Source organism: Gopherus flavomarginatus, chromosome 2, assembly GCF_025201925.1.
Source record: "Gopherus flavomarginatus isolate rGopFla2 chromosome 2, rGopFla2.mat.asm, whole genome shotgun sequence".
Taxonomy (NCBI): Eukaryota; Metazoa; Chordata; order Testudines; family Testudinidae; genus Gopherus; species Gopherus flavomarginatus.
In genome coordinates, this window is record NC_066618.1 from 154,716,306 (window position 1) to 154,734,481 (window position 18,176).

General features: G+C 46.0%; 1 protein-coding gene across 2 annotated transcripts in view; it reads left to right on the plus strand.

Moving 5' to 3' along the window:
- The window catches only part of TACR1 (tachykinin receptor 1), a 114,772-nt gene that overhangs the window by 35,494 nt on the left and 61,102 nt on the right, over positions 1–18,176 (plus strand). The gene's annotated exons all lie outside the window — the stretch shown is intronic.

Sequence of the window (18,176 nt, forward strand, 5' to 3'; positions counted from 1 at the left end):
ACTTTATAGAAACTAACTAGCTGAGCTGACCGATGCCTCCCTTTCTGTGGTGTTTTATCCCCATTTTAAAGAAGGAGAAACTAAACCATGTGTCAGGGAAGTGAGTTACAAGAGGTCATCCCCATAGAACTGCGGTTTTCAAACTTTTTGAGGTCAGGCCCCCGCTTTGAGTTACAATTTTTGGTTGAGCCCCCCAACCCAGACAAAAATAAACACAATACCTGCCCCTCCCCCCTCAGGCTTTCAGGGTGGGGGAAGGTGCATGCGACACGCTCTGGGGGAGGAGACTGCCAGGAGCGGAAATTAATGTGGCCATGGTGGATGTGGACACCGACTCCCAGCGGTGGAGATGGTACTCCCTCCCTGAGCCCAAGCCGCCTGGTATTGCAGCTCAATGACATCGCCCCCCTAGACATTCCTCCGTGCCCCCATAGTAGGGCACATCCCACCGTTTGAAAACCTATGTCTTAATTACTTATGCTAAATGATCTGTTCGACTTTGTCGTTAGCTGTGACACTATGAGTACCTTTCCCAGACCAGAGGAAGAACTCTATGCAGCTCGAAAGCTTTTCTGTCACTCCAACAGAAGCTGGTCCAATACAAGATACCACCTCAGCCACCTTGTCTATCTTCTATCCTGGGACCGCCATGGTGATAACCAAACTGCATACGAAGCCAGTCACTCCGTGGCAGAACTGGGACAGAATGCTCTGGAATTCCCTGCTCTGAGCCCTACATGACCCCTCCAGTTTGCGTTTTCCTCCCTGAAATACATTTTGGTTAAGCTCAATAAACCCCCAAAGCAGAAAAGTGTTGGAAAAGAAGTTTTTACTTAAAAAACAAACAAACAACAAAACAAAATTTAGCATTTGTGGAGTGTTGAAAATTATTTGAGATAGGTGGTGGCTTTTCTGCAACCTCATCCCTGGGAGAAAGAGATGCAAGAGAGACTGAGATTTAACAAAAACAACGAGGAGTCCGGTGGCACCTGAAAGACTAACAGATTTATTTAGGCATAAGCTTTTGTGGGTAAAAACCCACTTCTTCAGATGCATAAGCTTTTGTGGGTAAAAAAACCCCACTTCTGCATCTGAAGAAGTGGGTTTTTTACCCATGAAAGTTTATGCCCAAATAAATCTGTTAGTCTTTAAGATGCCACCAGACTCCTCGTTGTTTTTGTGGATACAGACTAACCGGCTACCCCTCTGATACAAGAGTTAACAGAAGTCCAGAAAAACTAATTTTTGAAAATACCGATAAAACCCAATTTTGATTCCCCAGGAAAAAAAAAAGAGCCATCATGTTCCAAAAGTAAACACTGAAAATCAGAAATAATCGTAAGAACAAACACCGCTCAGAACATACCCAGGAACTGTGTTTATGTTGAATTGCTGTCTCTTGGCAACTCAGGGTGTGAATATCTATATGTACCTATCTATTGCACATTCCATGGCAACGAGCTGCAAGCACAGGATTAGTACTGCTCTGGGTCGTGTCCCTTGGGTCAGAGAAGAGACAGATGCAGTTTGCTATGAGTACACAGAGGGATTCTTCATTGAGGCTGCTGGACACAGACCAACCGTGTGGTTCTTTCTGGGCCTGTAACTCCCAGAGTAAGAGCTTGTCCTACCTAATGTCACCAAACAGGGTCTTCCCTAAATCCTGGGTTGGGCAAAGTTGGGAAAGAGAAGGGACTGCTAACTGTACTGTGCAAGGCAGAGCTGAGATGAAAAAGCAGCAAGGCTAGGAGACAGGAAATTCCCATTCCGATACACACAGATGAAAACTACTCTATAGAGATGGGCCTAACCCATAAAAGCCTGGATTCCCTTCCTGTAGTTCAGGAGTGTCCAGTTCTGGGGTTTTGCTTCAGACCAATCTCTGAGTGCTGCAGAAAAAATAAAATAATGGCATGTTCAACAGTTTTCATATAGAAACAAAGAAAGCCTGGTTTACCTCCCACTCACATTGGTGTAAATCAGGAGTAGCTCCACTGAAGCCAATGGGGTTAACGAGGTGTGAGGAGAATCTAGGCGAGAAGATGAGAAAGAGCTGTGCATTTCACACACTGTATTGCAAGGACCTGCCCAGGTGAGAATCAGATACCTAATTCTAAGGGTACAAGGCACCCTGTGATTACAGCTCAAACTGCCATAGCTGAGGTAACTTTAATCTCTCTAGCTCCAGTCCCAGAGCAGCGAAGCTGCGGCAGTGTGGAACCCTGGGAAATCGCTCAAGGAACTAGCCTGTGTGCTATCAGTACCTGAGTTAGTTAGAGTAAAGCTAGCTCTAGCATGTCTACTCCAGTTGTGAAACACACTCTTGATTATAGTACAGACATATCCTTATACAGAAGAAGCTATATACCCTCTCCCAATATGTTTCTATAGAAATTTATCTTTAAACGCTGTAGAATTCTACCTCCAGGATACAATTCTCTAGGAATGAATTCACTAGTTACTAAATTCAATAGTCCTGTTCCATAACTTGCCAGAACGTCTGGTGCATGGGCAGGGAGAGGTCAGCTGTGAAGCTGGCGGGGAGAATGTGATACTTCTCTCTCACAAATGCAAGCAAGCTGACAGCCCTGGTTCTTAGCTCTTATTGTGGTGTTAAGGAAGTTGCAGGATGACATTTTCCCCCTTGTATTTCTCATCAAATGTTCATGTCAAGAAGGGAAAAAAAGAGGCGGTTGTGATAATTATATCATTATTCTCTGCACAGTGATATAGTTATTTATATAATTACAAGATACTTTAATATGAAATAGTGGTATAATTTTTTCTCATCATATGTTTAGACATTTCCATCTAACTGAAATGCTTTCATGGCCTCCATTACCATAGTATTGGAGCATCTCCTAAGCCTTTTATTGTATTTATATGCTCAACACCTATGTGTGGGAAAATATCTCAATTTTCTTTCAAATGGGTTGTTGAGGCCCAGAGATGCTAAGGGTAAAAAACCCCACCTGACTGACGTAGGATCCTAAATCCCATTTTCAAAAGCTGGTCCTTAGGCTCCCAGCTGTCTTAGTCCCATTGACATGCCACAAGACTTAGGTTGTAGGAGCCTAAGGGAATGTCCACACTAGAAATGTTACAGTGGCACAACTGCTGATGCACAGCTGTGCCGCTGGGGTTCTTGTCACTATAGTAAATCCACTTCTCAGAGATGGTAGCTAGGCTGATCATAGAATCATAGAATATCAGGAAAGGAAGAGACATCAGGAGGTCATCTTGTCCAACCTCTTGCTCAAAGCAGGACCAAGACCAACTAAACCATCCCAGCCAGGGCTTTGTTAAACTGGGCCTTAAAAATCTCTAAGGATGGAGATTCCACCACCTCCCTAGGTAACCCATTCCAGTGCTTTACCACCCTACTAGTGAAAAAGCATTTCCTAATATCCTAGACCTCCCCCACTGTAACTTGAGACCATTGCTCCTTGTTTTGTCATCTGCCACCACGAAGAACAGCTAAGTTCCATCCTCTTTGGAACCCTCCTTTAGGTAGTTGAAGGCTGCTATCAAATCCCCCCTCACTCTTCTCTTCTGCAGACTAAATAAGCCCAGTTCCCTCAGCCTCTCCTCGTAGGTCATGTGCCCCAGCCACCTGACCATTTTCATTGCCCTCTGCTGAACTCTCTCTCTACCTTTCTATAGTGAGGGGCCTAAAACTGGACACAATATTCCAGATGTGGCCTCACCAGTGCCAAATAGAGGGGAATAATCACTTCCCTCGATCTGCTGGCAATGCTCAGGGCCGCTCAGAGGGGGAGGCAAGTGGGGCAATTTGCCCCAGGCCCCGCAGGGGCCCTCATGAGAGTTTTTTGGGGCCCCTGGAGCAAGATTTCTTCACTTGCTCCTGGGGCCCTGGAAAACTCTTGTGGGGCCCAGGCCCCCGGAGCTTTTGCTCCAGGTCTTTGGCGGCAATTCAGCGGCAGGGGGTCCTTCCGCCCCAGCGCCCGCTGCCAAAGTGCCGGGTATTTGGCAGCAAGTTGGCAGCGGTGGCCCCCCGTCACCGAAGACCCCAGGCCCCCTGAATCCTCTGGGCGGCCCTGGCAATGCTCCTACTAATGCAGCCCAATACGTCATTACCCTTCTTGGCAACAAGGGCACACTGCTGACTCCTATCCAGCTTCTCGTCCACTGTAATCCCTAGATCCTTTTCTGCAGAACTGCTGCCTAGCCACTCGGTTACCACCCCGTAGCAGTGCATGGGATTCTTCCATCCTAAGTGCAGGACTCTGCACTTGTCCTTATTGAACCTCATCAGCTTTCTTTGGGCCCAATCCTCCAATTTGTCTAGGTCACTCTGGACCCTATCCCTACCCTCCAGCATATCTACCTCTCCCCACAGCTTAGTGTCATCTGCGAACTTGCTGAGGGTGCAGTCCATCCCTTCATCCAGATCATTAATAAAGATGTTGAACAAAACCAGTCCCAGGAAAAATTCTTCCATTGACTTAGTGCTGTCTATATTGAAGCTTAGGTTGGTTTAACTACATTTCTGAAGGATGTGAATTTTCACATCCCGGAGTGATGCAGCTAGGTGGACCTAACTTTCTAGCGTAGACCAGCCCTGAGTGACAGCCTAAGGTCCTTGCTCAGAGCAAGGAGTTGAACCTGGGGTCTCTTAAGTCCCAAGGCTATCCCCTACCCATCCTTTCTCCTGCCTATATTGCTTTTCCTCACCATTATGCCTATGCAGTATTGTAGAATTACCTCTTTTCCCCCTCTGTCTCTCACACTCTCTATGTGCGTTTTCCTCCTCTGTATGACTTGCCACATTTATTGTGGCGTCTTGCCTCTATCAGGAGCCCTACAGCAGCCAGTGTCATAGACAAATAGATGACAATTAAAGGGATCTCTGGACAATTTGGCTGGATTTTATTTAATCATAATGACAATTATTTGCCCTTTTCATCATCTGGAAGGTTTTCACAGCTGCGAAGCACTTTAATTGAGGAGGAAAGTTCTCTTGAGTGTGTTGCCAGAAATTCAATTTGAGATATAAAAGCGGTTTGTTACGTCTGACTGCAATCAGCTATTAACGAATGAAGCTGCATAGCCCAGCAAACAATGGGTCTGCTTTACATCATGATTTCAAATCCTTTAAAGTTGTATTTGAACACTGAGCAAGGGAAGTAAATGCCCAATTTTCAAACTCAAAGCCAAAATTTTCATACTTGGATTAACCCACAATAAATCCATAACTAGGCACCTAAATGAAGAAAGCCTCACCTTCAGAGGGGCTGAAAATGCTTCTCTTGCATTACAGTCATAGGAACTTTTGCTCTAGGAATTATCTTGGGAAGTTGTCTGGCCTGTGTTACGGAGGAAGTCAGACTAGATGATCATAATGGTTACTTCTCTTTCTGGAATCTATGAAAATTGCAGGTGCTGAACACTTCTGAAAATCAGGTCACTTAAGTACCTACATTTTGGCACCCAAGTTTCAAATTTTTGGCTTTAAAGCCAAAGGTATGTAGGTGACCACAAGGTATGTAGGTTTCTGACTCCCATAGATTTCAATGGAAATGAGGGGCCTAAATTCCCTTTGAGGATCTGGGACTCAAGTCCTAAATTTTCAAAAGCAACTAAGGATTCCAGGCACCTTCATTCTTGTCTCCCAACTCCAAAGGCCTTAAAAAGGGGCCCAATTTTCAGAAATGCTGAGCATCCTCATTCTCAAATCCGACCCCTTTAATGCATCTCAGGCTGAACAACTGCAAGCTGGGGCAACCAAGTCCAGGGACACTTTTGACAAAGTCAGCGCTAAAGGGTGGAAAGCTTCTTGAAGTGCCTCCATGACTCCAAAGCTCCAGTCCCATTGACTATCAATGGTATTCATCATGGTGAATCACCTGGATGGCTTCAGAAAAATCTCTTCCTTAAAGTAGATGGAACTTGATAAGTTTCTGAGGGGGATAGAATGGTGGGGTTGTCTGTGATAGCAGGGACTGAACTTGATGACCCAGGAGCTCACTTGCAGTCCAATGTTATGATTTTCCAAAAGAGCTGAGGGATCTGCAGGACATACTGAAGCTGAAGATGTCGCCATCTTTCCAAATCAGGCCATTGAGTGCCCAACTTTAGGTGCCCGGGCATAGATTAGCCAGGTGCCTAACTCACATTGGAAGTCAAGGGAAGATAGGCCCCTAATTCTAAGAGAGCAGAAGGAGTGAGGGAGCTGCCTGCAGGAGACTCAAAGCCTGGAGCTGGCTTGCTGTATGAGCCAGCCAGAAACATATGGCGCAAGGAAGAAACCTTGAGCAGCTGGCTCCTTATAAAGGGAGCTGAAGCAGTCCTTGAGGGGTGCTGACTCTGGGAAATCTGTGAGGGAGTAGTCAGCCCTGAGCAGGGCTGCTGCAACCCCAACCCCAAAGCAGGTTGCCTCTTAAGAACTGATAAAGAGACTTTTCCTCTCACCCAGGCTCTGAGGTAAGAGCCAGGCCCTGGAACAGATTGTTGAGCCTGAGATTTCCCTCTGGAGTTTGTTTTATTTGAGTCAACCCAGACCCCAATAAGGGCTTTGTTTGGATGAGCAACACGTGAAGTTTGGGTAAAGAGGCCTAGAAGAGGGAGAATAAAAAGTGGGGCAAGGCAGAGGCACCCCAGTCATGAGGGGGCACACAGGTGGCAGCCAACTTGTTTACGGTGCCTTCAAAAATACCTCCTCTCCCCTATGCAGCTGAAAACAGAGTCCTAGGGTCCAAATTTTCAAAAGTGGCCACTGATTTTGGCCACCTCAATTTAGGTGTCCAGTTTGAGCAACCATGGGCCTGATTTTCAGAGGTGCTGAGAACTGGTAGCTTCTGTCGACTTCACGTGGGGTTATGGGAGTGTCAAACCTTAGTCCCAGATTTGGACCTTAGCGTCCAAAATATGGGGGTTAGCATGAAAACCTCCAAGCTTAGTTACCAGCTTGGACCTGGTACTTGCTGCCACCACCCAAAAAATTAGAGTGTTTTGGGGCACTCTGGTCCCCCTGAAAAACCTTCCCTGGGGACCCCAAGACCCAAATCCCTTGAGTCTCACAACAAAGGGAAATAATCCTTTTTCCCTTCCCCCCTCCAGGTGCTCCTGGAGAGATACACAGACACAAGCTCTGTGAATCCAAACAGAGTGACTCCCCCTCTCCATTCCCAGTCCTGGAAACAAAAGCTCTTTCCTCTTCACCCAGAGGGAATGCAAAATCAGGCTAGCAAATCCAACACACACAGATCTCCCCCTGATTTCTTCCTCCCACCAATTCCCTGGTGAGTACAGACTCAATTTCCCTGAAATTTCCCAGAAAAGAAAACTCCAACAGGTCTCAAAAAGAAAGCTTTATATAAAAAGAAAGAAAATACATACAAATGGTCTCTCTGTATTAAGGTGACAAAATACAGGGTCAATTGCTTAGAAGAAATATGAATAAACAGCCTTATTCAAAAAGAATACAAATCAAAGCACTCCAGCACTTATATTCATGCAAATACCAAAGAAAAGAAACCATATAACTTACTATCTGATCTCTTTGTCCTTACACTTAGAAACAGAAGACTAGAAAGCAGAAACTACTTCTCCAAAGCTCAGAGAAAGCAGGCAGACAGACAACAAAGACCTCAGACACAAAATTCCCTCCACCCAAAGTTGAAAAAATCTGGTTTCCTGATTGGTCCTCTGGTCAGGTGCTTCAGGTGAAAGAGACATTAACCCTTAGCTATCTGTTTATGACACGCCCCCCAAATTGCAGACAGTGGGGAAGCTCACTGGCAGCGATTTCCTTCTAGAACTTTAAAATAAACAGATTACTACAACACATGCACCTTTACATATACCACTAAGTATATAACTAACAGACTTTTACATATTAAGAACACTTTTTAACTACTGAATTCTGGGAAACTCTCACGGGAGAGTGCATCAGCAACTTTGTTAGAAGCTCCTGTGATGTGTTGAATTTCAAAATCAAAATCTTGGAGAGCTAAACTCCAACGAAGAAGTTTCTTGTTGTTCCCTTTGGCAGTATGAAGCCACTTTAGTGCAGCATGGTCAGTTTGTAGTTGGAACCGCCGTCCTCAAACATATGGGCGTAGCTTTTCCAGGGCGTACACAATGGCATAGCATTCCTTTTCACTGACTGACCAGTGACTTTCCCTCTCAGACAGTTTCTTGCTGAGAAACACGACAGGATGGAAGTTGTGATCTGTTGCTTCCTGCATGAGCACTGCTCCTATACCACGCTCAGATGCATCCGTGGTTACTAGGAATGGCTTGTCAAAGTCCGGGGCCCTGAGCACAGGGTCAGACATGAGCGTTGCCTTAAGCTGGGTAAAGGCCTTTTGACACTCATCAGTCCACTTAACTGCATTTGGCTGGGTCTTTTTGGTCAGGTCGGTCAATGGGGCAGCGATTTGGCTGTAGTGTGGTACAAATCGCCTGTAGTATCCGGCCAAGCCTAAGAAGGATTGGACCTGCTTCTTGGACCGTGGGACAGGCCACTTTTGGATAGCATCCACCTTGGCCTGTAGGGGGTTTATGGTTCCTCGACCCACCTGGTGCCCCAGGTAAGTCACTCTGTTTTGGCCTATTTGACACTTTTTGGCCTTAACAGTTAGTCCGGCCTGCCTGATGCGCTCAAAGACCTTTTCCAGGTGTAGTAGGTGTTCGGGCCAGGAGTCTGAAAAAATGGCCACATCATCGAGGTAGGCAACTGCAAATTCTCCCAGTCCAGCTAGTAGACCATCTACCAGCCTCTGGAAGGTGGCGGGTGCATTTTGAAGGCCGAAAGGAAGGACATTGAATTCATACACCCCCGCATGGGTGACGAATGCTGACCTCTCCTTGGCAGGTTCATCTTGCCAGTACCCCTTGGTTCAAGGGGTTCATCTTGCCAGTACCCCTTGGTTAAGTCTATTGTAGAGATGAACTGGGCATGTCCCAACTTCTCCAATAGCTCATCGGTGCGTGGCATTGGATAGTTGTCCGGACGAGTTACCGCATTTAGCTTACGGTAGTCCACGCAAAAGCGTATTTCCCCATCTGGTTTGGGTATCAGAACCACTGGAGATGCCCATGCACTGGTAGATGAGCGGATTATACCCATCTGTAGCATGTTCTGGATCTCCCGTTCTATAGCAGCTTGGGCATGAGGAGACACCCGGTAGGGTGGGGTTCTGATTGGGTGAGCATTACCTGTATCAATGGAGTGGTATGCCCGTTCAGTTCGTCCTGGGGTGGCTGAGAACAATGGGGCGAAGCTAGCGCACAGCTCCTTGATTTGTCGCCGTTGCAGACATTCCAGGGTGGTTGAAAGGTTCACCTCTTCCACGCCACCGTCTTTTTTCCCGTCGTAGTAGACACCGTCAGGCCACTCAGCCTCATCTCCCTGGACTGTAAACTGACAAACATGTAAGTCTCTGGAATAGAAAGGCTTGAGAGAATTAACATGGTACACTTTAGGCTTTAGTGAGGAATTGGGAAATGCTATGAGGTAGTTTACAGTTCCCAGGCGCTCTTGGATCGTGAATGGCCCTTCCCATGATGCTTCCATCTTATGGGCCTGTTGCGCCTTCAAGACCATAACCTGGTCTCCTACCTTGAAGGAACGTTCTCTGGCATGTCTGTCATACCAGGCCTTTTGCTCTTCTTGAGCATCCTTTAGGTTCTCTCTAGCAAGGGCTAAAGAGTGTCGGAGGGTGCTTTGAAGGTTGCTTACAAAGTCCAGATTGTTAGTTCCTGAAGAAGGCGTAAACCCCTCCCATTGCTGCTTCACCAACTGTAATGGTCCCTTAACCTCGTGACCATACACAAGTTCAAATGGTGAAAACCCTAAACTGGGATGTGGTACAGCCCTGTAGGCAAACAGCAACTGCTGCAACACTAGGTCCCAATTATTGGAGAATTCGTTGATGAATTTTCATATCATGGCCCCCAAAGTTCCATTGAACCTTTCCACCAGGCCATTGGTTTGATGGTGGTATGGGGTGGCAACCAAGTGATTCACCCCATGAGTTTCCCACAGTTTTTCCATGGTCCCTGCCAGGAAATTAGACCCTGAATCTGTAAGGATGTCGGAGGGCCAACCTACCCTGGCAAAGATGTCTGTTAGGGCCAGGCACACAGTGTTAGCCCTGGTGTTGCCTAGAGCGACTGCTTCTGGCCATCGGGTAGCAAAGTCCACTAAAGTCAGTACGTACTGCTTTCCTCTGGGTGTCTTTTTTGGGAAAGGACCCAGAATATCCACAGCTACTCGCTGAAATGGGACCTCAATTATGGGGAGTGGCTGGAGAGGGGCCTTGACCTGGTCTTGAGGCTTTCCCACTGTTTGGCATACCTCACAAGACCGGACATACTTGGCAACGTCCTTGCCCATCCCCTCCCAGTGGAAGGACTTCCCCAACCGGTCCTTGGTTCTGTTTACCCCAGCATGGCCACTGGGATGATCATGGGCTAAGCTTAAGAGCTTCCCCTGGTACTTAGTTGGAACCACCAACTGTTTTTGCGGCTGCCATTCTTCCCGGTGTCCACCAGAAAGAATTTCCTTGTATAAAAGTCCTTGGTGTATAACAAACCGGGATCGATTAGAAGAGCTGAGAGGCGGTGGGGTGCTCCGTGCTGCCGCCCAAGCTTTCTGAAGGCTGTCATCCGCTTCCTGCTCAGTCTGGAACTGTTCCCTTGAGGCTGGGGTCACCAGTTCTTCCTCAGACTGTGGACTTGGGCTTGGTCCCTCTGGAAGCGATGTAGGTGATGGGGTTGTTTCCGTTGCTGGTGTACCACTCTCCGCTGGTGCACCTGAGGGTATTTCAGGCTCTGGCTGAGCCTTTTGGGTATGGCTGTCTGTTGTTTCTGCCAGTTCTGGCTCGCTGGCGCCCACTGGCGTTGAGTTTGAAGATGGGGTTGCAATTGCTGGTGCTGGTTGCTGTTCCAGTTCTGGGCCTAGGACTGGAGGTGTTGTGGCTGTTTCAGTGGTTGGCATGGAATCCGGGTCCATTACCTCTGTCTGGGTCTCTGGTAACCCAGACGGGGCCTCTGTGGACGGTTCAGGAACAGGAATGGGTCTGGATTAGAAGAGCTGAGAGGCGGTGGGGTGCTCCGTGCCGCCGCCCAAGCTTTCTGAAGGCTGTCATCTGCTTCCTGCTCAGTCTGGAACTGTTCCCTTGAGGCTGGGGTCACCAGTTCTTCCTCAGACTGTGGACTTGGGCTTGGTCCCTCTGGAAGCGATGTAGGTGATGGGGTTGTTTCCGTTGTTGCCTGGTTTGGCTACGGGTAACCATTCCCACTCTCTTGGCCCGCCTCACCTGGTTGGCCAAGTCTTCCCCCAGTAGCATGGGGATAGGATAATTGTCATAGACTGCAAAAGTCCACATTCCTGACCAGCCTTTGTACTGGACAGGCAGTTGAGCTGTAGGCAAGTCTACAGCTTGTGACATGAAGGGGTAAATTGTAACTTTGGGTTGATGAATTTGGGGTCAACGAAGGATTGGTGGATAGCTGACACTTGTGCCCCCGTGTCTCTCCACGCAGTAACCTTCTTTCCGCCCACTCTCAAATTTTCCCTTCGCTCCAAGGGTATTTGAGAGGCATCTGGGCCTGGGGATCTTTGGTGTGATGGTGGTGTAATGAATTGCACTCGCATGGTGTTCTTGGGACAGTTGGCCTTGATATGTCCCAGTTCATTACACTTAAAGCATCTTCCATCGGATGGGTCACTGGGCCGAGGTGAGTTACTGGAGACTGGTGAGGTGGAAGAGTAGGGCGTCTGTGGCTTTACTTGGGTTGTATGTGGGGTCTTTGGCTGTCCTCGGTTGTAGGGTTTATGGTCGGTGTGCCCCCGGGGTATTCGTTCCCCTTGACAGTAGCTTTCTTGCTTTCTGCCACTTCCATCCATTTGGCTCCAATCTCCCCCGCCTCAGCGAGATCTTTGGGTTTTCCATCTTGTATGTACCGTGTGATGTCTTCAGGAACACCATCCAAGAACTGCTCCATTTGTATGAGGAGGTGCAGTTCTTCCAAGGTTTGAACGTTGTGTCCTGTTATCCAGGCCTCATAGTTTTTTGCAACGTAGTAGGCGTGTTTGGGAAATGACACCTCTGGTTTCCACTTTTGGGTTCTGAAGCGCCGACGGGCATGATCTGGGGTTATCCCCATTCTGTATCTGGCCTTGGTTTGAAAAAGTTTATAGTCATTCATTTGCTGCTTAGGCATTTCAGCTGCCACCTCTGCTAAAGGTCCACTGAGCTGTGATCTCAATTCTACCATGTACTGGTCTTCGGGGATGCTGTACCCAAGACAGGTTCTTTCAAAATTTTCCAAGAAGGCCTCGGTGTCATCCCCTGCCTTGTAGGTGGGAAATTTCCTGTGCTGTGGAGCAATAATTGGCGCCGGGTTGTTAGGGTTGGCTGGCACATGCAGCCCAGCTTTTGCCAAGTCCAGTTCATGTTTTCTCTGTTTTTCCTTCTCTTCATTTTCTTTTTGTTGTTTTTCCATTTCTTTTTGTTGTTTTTCCATTTCTTTTTGTTGTTTTTCCATGTCTCGGCGGTGGGCCGCCTCTTCTTCTTCTTGCTTCCTTCTGTGGGCCAACTCTTCTTCTGCTTGCTTCCTTCGGTGGGCCACCTCTTCTTCTTCTAGTTTTCTTTTGTGTGCTGCCTCTTTGGCTGCCTGTTCTCTTTGGTAGGCTGCCTGTTCTCTTTGGTAGGCTGCCTGTTCTCTTTGGTAGGCTGCCTCTCTGATCTGCTCTTCTCTTTCTTTCATCTCCATCTCTTTTTGTTTTATTTCCAGTTGTCGCCTGTGTTCAGCTTCTCTGAATTGTTCTTCGGCCTCAATTTTTGCCTTAGAAGTCATGATTCCTGTTTTCTTGTGTTGGGGTGCCCTCCGGTGTTTATCTTCTGAACTGCAGGTTCTCTGTTGCCTCCTGAAGTCTGCCTAGCAACAGTGCCTTTAGCTAATCTTCAATGTTAAGTAAACCTGAAAAACCACTTTATTTGCATGTATATAGTGCTGGTAATGACTCTCAATGGGAGAGCTATTGCATGACAAAAGACCCGTAACAGCTCCTTAATGGCTTCTTGCTTAATATGCAAGCCACAAACTGCCAGAGAGAGCAGAAAAAAAAATTCTCTCTGGTTCCCTTTTAAAACCAAACTGTTTCTCTCTGCTAAAAAGCCCCTAGCAGAGAAAAGAAAAATAAAATATTTCTACTGGCTTCTGGATTCTGTCTATCCCGTAGCCGCTGCACACCATATCATAACTGTAGTCCCAGATTTGGACCTTAGCGTCCAAAATATGGGGGTTAGCATGAAAACCTCCAAGCTTAGTTACCAGCTTGGACCTGGTACTTGCTGCCACCACCCAAAAAATTAGAGTGTTTTGGGGCACTCTGGTCCCCCTGAAAAACCTTCCCTGGGGACCCCAAGACCCAAATCCCTTGAGTCTCACAACAAAGGGAAATAATCCTTTTTCCCTTCCCCCCTCCAGGTGCTCCTGGAGAGATACACAGACACAAGCTCTGTGAATCCAAACAGAGTGACTCCCCCTCTCCGTTCCCAGTCCTGGAAACAAAAGCTCTTTCCTCTTCACCCAGAGGGAATGCAAAATCAGGCTAGCAAATCCAACACACACAGATCTCCCCCTGATTTCTTCCTCCCACCAATTCCCTGGTGAGTACAGACTCAATTTCCCTGAAATTTCCCAGAAAAGAAAACTCCAACAGGTCTCAAAAAGAAAGCTTTATATAAAAAGAAAGAAAATACATACAAATGGTCTCTCTGTATTAAGGTGACAAAATACAGGGTCAATTGCTTAGAAGAAATATGAATAAACAGCCTTATTCAAAAAGAATACAAATCAAAGCACTCCAGCACTTATATTCATGCAAATACCAAAGAAAAGAAACCATATAACTTACTATCTGATCTCTTTGTCCTTACACTTAGAAACAGAAGACTAGAAAGCAGAAACTACTTCTCCAAAGCTCAGAGAAAGCAGGCAGACAGACAACAAAGACCTCAGACACAAAATTCCCTCCACCCAAAGTTGAAAAAATCTGGTTTCCTGATTGGTCCTCTGGTCAGGTGCTTCAGGTGAAAGAGACATTAACCCTTAGCTATCTGTTTATGACAGGGAGTTCGATCCTCTTGCAAATCAAGCCTCCAGTGTCTCAGGCTGGTGCCATAAATACTGAGACACTCTGACTCAATGGCCCCAGTAAAGAGTGGGAATAAATAATGTATAGTGTAGCTTGGCTGGCTGATGACAGAGGGACATAACAGTCAACAAGAATTCAAAAGGCATCCAGAAGGAAGAGGAATTCTTTTGGAGTGGCCCCAGCAAACAAAGCTAGGAATAATGAGGTGAAAATAAGAAAAGGCAAATTTCAGCTGTGTAGGTGGAAAAATTCCTTCCCAGTGAGATTCATTAGATTGTTAAATATTCTCCCCAGAGCAGTCTTGGAAGCCCCACTTACTTGCATCTTTAGAACTAGATTTGAATTCAGGTACCAAATGGCTGACGGGGACTTCAGATGGATAATTATCAGGCTGGATAAGCTGTGAGAGACTGATAAGGCTTTGTGGTACCCATGGGAAGAGGCACATAGCTGGCAAGGTGCGTCTCCTGCATGTTTCTACATAAATCTCTCTTTATTTTTCCCGCCACTGCGGGTCAATTTCTCATGGAAGGGCAATACATTGTCCATTTTAATTTTGCAAAAGAAAACTCAACTCCTGCCCATTAAACACCAAATGCAGCAGCTCAGAGTGTTTGTGAGCTGATGGGGTGGAAGAATTCGGCTCTGACAGCAAGCTTAGGGGATAAAATCAGCAGTAGTAGGGCTGACAGACCACATAGTAATGCAGGGCATTTATTACAAAAAGCTCCATGTTGCAGAGCTTGTATTTCTGCAGCTCTAAATAATTCCAGTGTAATCCCATTCCCATGATTCCTCCTCTGTGATTGGATTCTTTATCATTTCATGCTGTCAATGGGTTCATTTTCATAAAAACACAGAATTTTGTCTCAGGACCTTAGTCCTGAAAGGTGTGGATTGTTCTTATAGGACACTGACTGCCCTCAATTCTCTACCATCAGTGGGAGTTGAGGGTGCTCAGCACCTAACAGATGTGCTCAGGACCTTGCAGCATCAAACCCTACATGTGTTTACAATGGAAACCAGTACTAAGTCACCTCAGACTTGCCATGTGCTACCATGCAGTGAGGTCACAGCTCATTTCAGTCCATTAAAACACAACAGTCCTTTGTGGTAATAGCAACCATAAGTGGTAGCAACCATATAGAAAGCACTAACGTTTTGAGTCATTATTGCAAACTCGAGGTGAGCTCAAAGCAAACTCCTAAATCCAGTTTTTAATTGGGGAGGGGAGGGGAGGAGAGAAGGGAGATATTTGCATCAGAACTTGCCTTCATACACAGAAGGTGAAGAATGGCCCCTATCTTCAGAAAGGCCTGACTCCAGACTCCAGATCTGAATACGCCTCCAAATTTGGGGCGTTCAAAGACTGGATCCAAGTGTTATGGTTTGAGCCTACCTCTGCTGTAAAATGCTGCCAGGTCCATTTTACAGGGAAATTCATGGACCATCAAGGAGGCAGTACTTGTTGTTTCTTTCTGACACCTCCTCCTCTCTTCTTTGGGAAACTTAAATGTCCAAGGGCTTTGAAGGCAAACACATCCAGTCCGCAGAGAGACAAGGATTGTATTGTAAGCTCCTTGGGGCAGGGGCTGTCTTTGTTCTGTGTTTACACAACACCTAGCACAACGGGGCCCAGGTCCATGACCAGGGCTTCTAGGAGCTGTGATACAAATAATAGATAGTGATACAGATGCAGCCACATAAGGCCTGGGAATGCATGTGAGGTATGAACATGGGGGCAGAATAAAGAAAAGGAAACCTTGAAACTTGAGCTATTCTACATCCCAATCCCATAGGGAGGAAAACCAAAAACAAAGGAGAACGGGGGGGTGGGGGGAAAGAGATAAACATCACAGTCTTAAAATGGCTAGAACAACAATAGAAGGTAACTTTGCCCAAGGCGTCACTGAAGTATTGAATAGAAGGGGCCAAGTTTTCCTCTTGGTTATGCTGCTGCGATTCCATTGCAGCCATGGGGCAGTGCTACTGGAGAAGAGGGGAGTTTGACTCAGCCTGGGATGCAGAAGTTGAGTCTCCGACCAGTAAACAAGAGAAACATTTCCCATCTGGGAGAAAAGGGAGAGTTTATCTTTCCTCCATTTGACGCAAGACGTGTGTTGTTTAATAACTTCTTGTTTTACATTGATCAGCCTGTCCCTTCTGCATAACTCATGAATTCCTATGGAGACAGTGGCTTCTCCTGAGGCTGTTTAGTAGCTAGAGAGATTCAGGGCAACTCGGGGTCCATAATACAGAAAATAGAGACTGTGCCTATCTCCTGTTTTATTCTGGGAGGGTTTAAAAGCCCTCGCTGAGCTACAGAAATATTTACATTTGACTTGTGATATCAGAGAGCTACTTTTACTTGTAGGCAAGTGAAGTGGCAGGAAGCAAAAATCTGGCAGAGTACAGAGTTACTGGATGTACAGATGGTGAGACTCCTCTGCATGTGTCTTTCATTCTCCAAGTATGAGATGACATATGCACCAGTATGCATGCTGAAACTGAGTCACTTTCCTTGGACCAGAAAATGACATATATTTTTCCCAAGCACTTGGGGCAAGAGGGAATTTTTGCCATGCCCAGTTAACCCTTCCAGAATGGCTGGCTAGCAACTGCCTACGTGCACTGATCAGCCTTTGAAGAAATGCTGCATTGTTGTTTTGTGATGTCATTCCATTTCAAGGGAGCTGTGGCAAACAGACAGAGAGGTTGCTCTCTGTCTTAATCTCGCTAACTAGAGTCAATTCTTGCCTCTAGGAAGTGGGGCATTAGAGTTTTGGCTGAGATTCCTGAAAACAGGATTACCTGTGACTATCTCTGTTCAAGGATTGGTGTATATTGCATAAATAAACAGTTGCATTAACAATACACCCAGACACTGCATCACTGGTTTCTCCTCTTAACAGGAAGCCAACCTGCAAGGTGTCACCATCTGCTACTTCAGGGCAGCTAGCAGCAACACTATTTTTTCCTTCAATATTTCACATATTATCCCTGCTTTTTGAGATCTTATGAAATCATTTATTATTGTAATTATTTAAAGAAAACCACCAAAAAACATCTACGAGATAGATTTTTCCCCTTTCCTCCTATTTGGCTTTATTCTAAAGAAAAAATAACTAATCAGTGAGTTCCTTGAACAAAACTCTGGGAAATTGCAACCTGCCTAGAGGTATTAATGTTGATTACAAAATATACATTCAAGTAACAGAGGTTTTCAGACAGAGAAAGGAGTAATGGCTCTGGCTGCAATTTAGCACCACATTTAATATGAACACATGCTTGACCAACTCAGCAGACACAAATTTTTATTATGGAATTAGGCACAAAATAGCCCCTCTTTTTGTATGGCAAAAGTATCAGATGCACTGAGGTTCGGGCTTGACAAAAATTGAATACCTGAAGTCAGGAAAAGGAATTAGCACTATATGATAAAATAAATTGCATGTGATTATATACTCACAATGAACAAGGAAGTAAGGGAAATGAACAATTAAAACAGTCAGATCAGCAGCTCTCAGCCTATTTCCCCCCTAAACTTCTAGCAGCATGAATCCACCAAGAAAAAACATGTGATTATTACTTATATACCCTGGGAGACACCTCAAAATTGTCAGTGATATCTGTAACCCATGCCTATGAACTGCAGCCACAGGAAAGGCTGAGACGGTTACCTCATTCCTATTCCCGGGGAGGTATTCAAAGAGGAAGGATGATCCAGTGGTTAAGGCAACAGGCTACAACTCAGCCAAGTTGATTCAATTCCCAGCTTTGCCATGGTCTTCCTGCTAGAATCAAAGAATATCAGGGTAGGAAGAGACCTCAGGAGATATCTAGTCCAACCCCCTGCTCAAAGCAAGGCCAATCCCCAACTGAATCATGCCCTAGGTCTGGCTTGTTAAAAGGATTTAATTACCTCACTGTCATTGATTTCAGTGGGAGATAAGTACCTAAATACCTTTTTAAAATCTGGCTCCTTCTCACTATGGTGTCTCTATGCTTCACTTCACTATCTGTGCAATGGGGATAACAACAT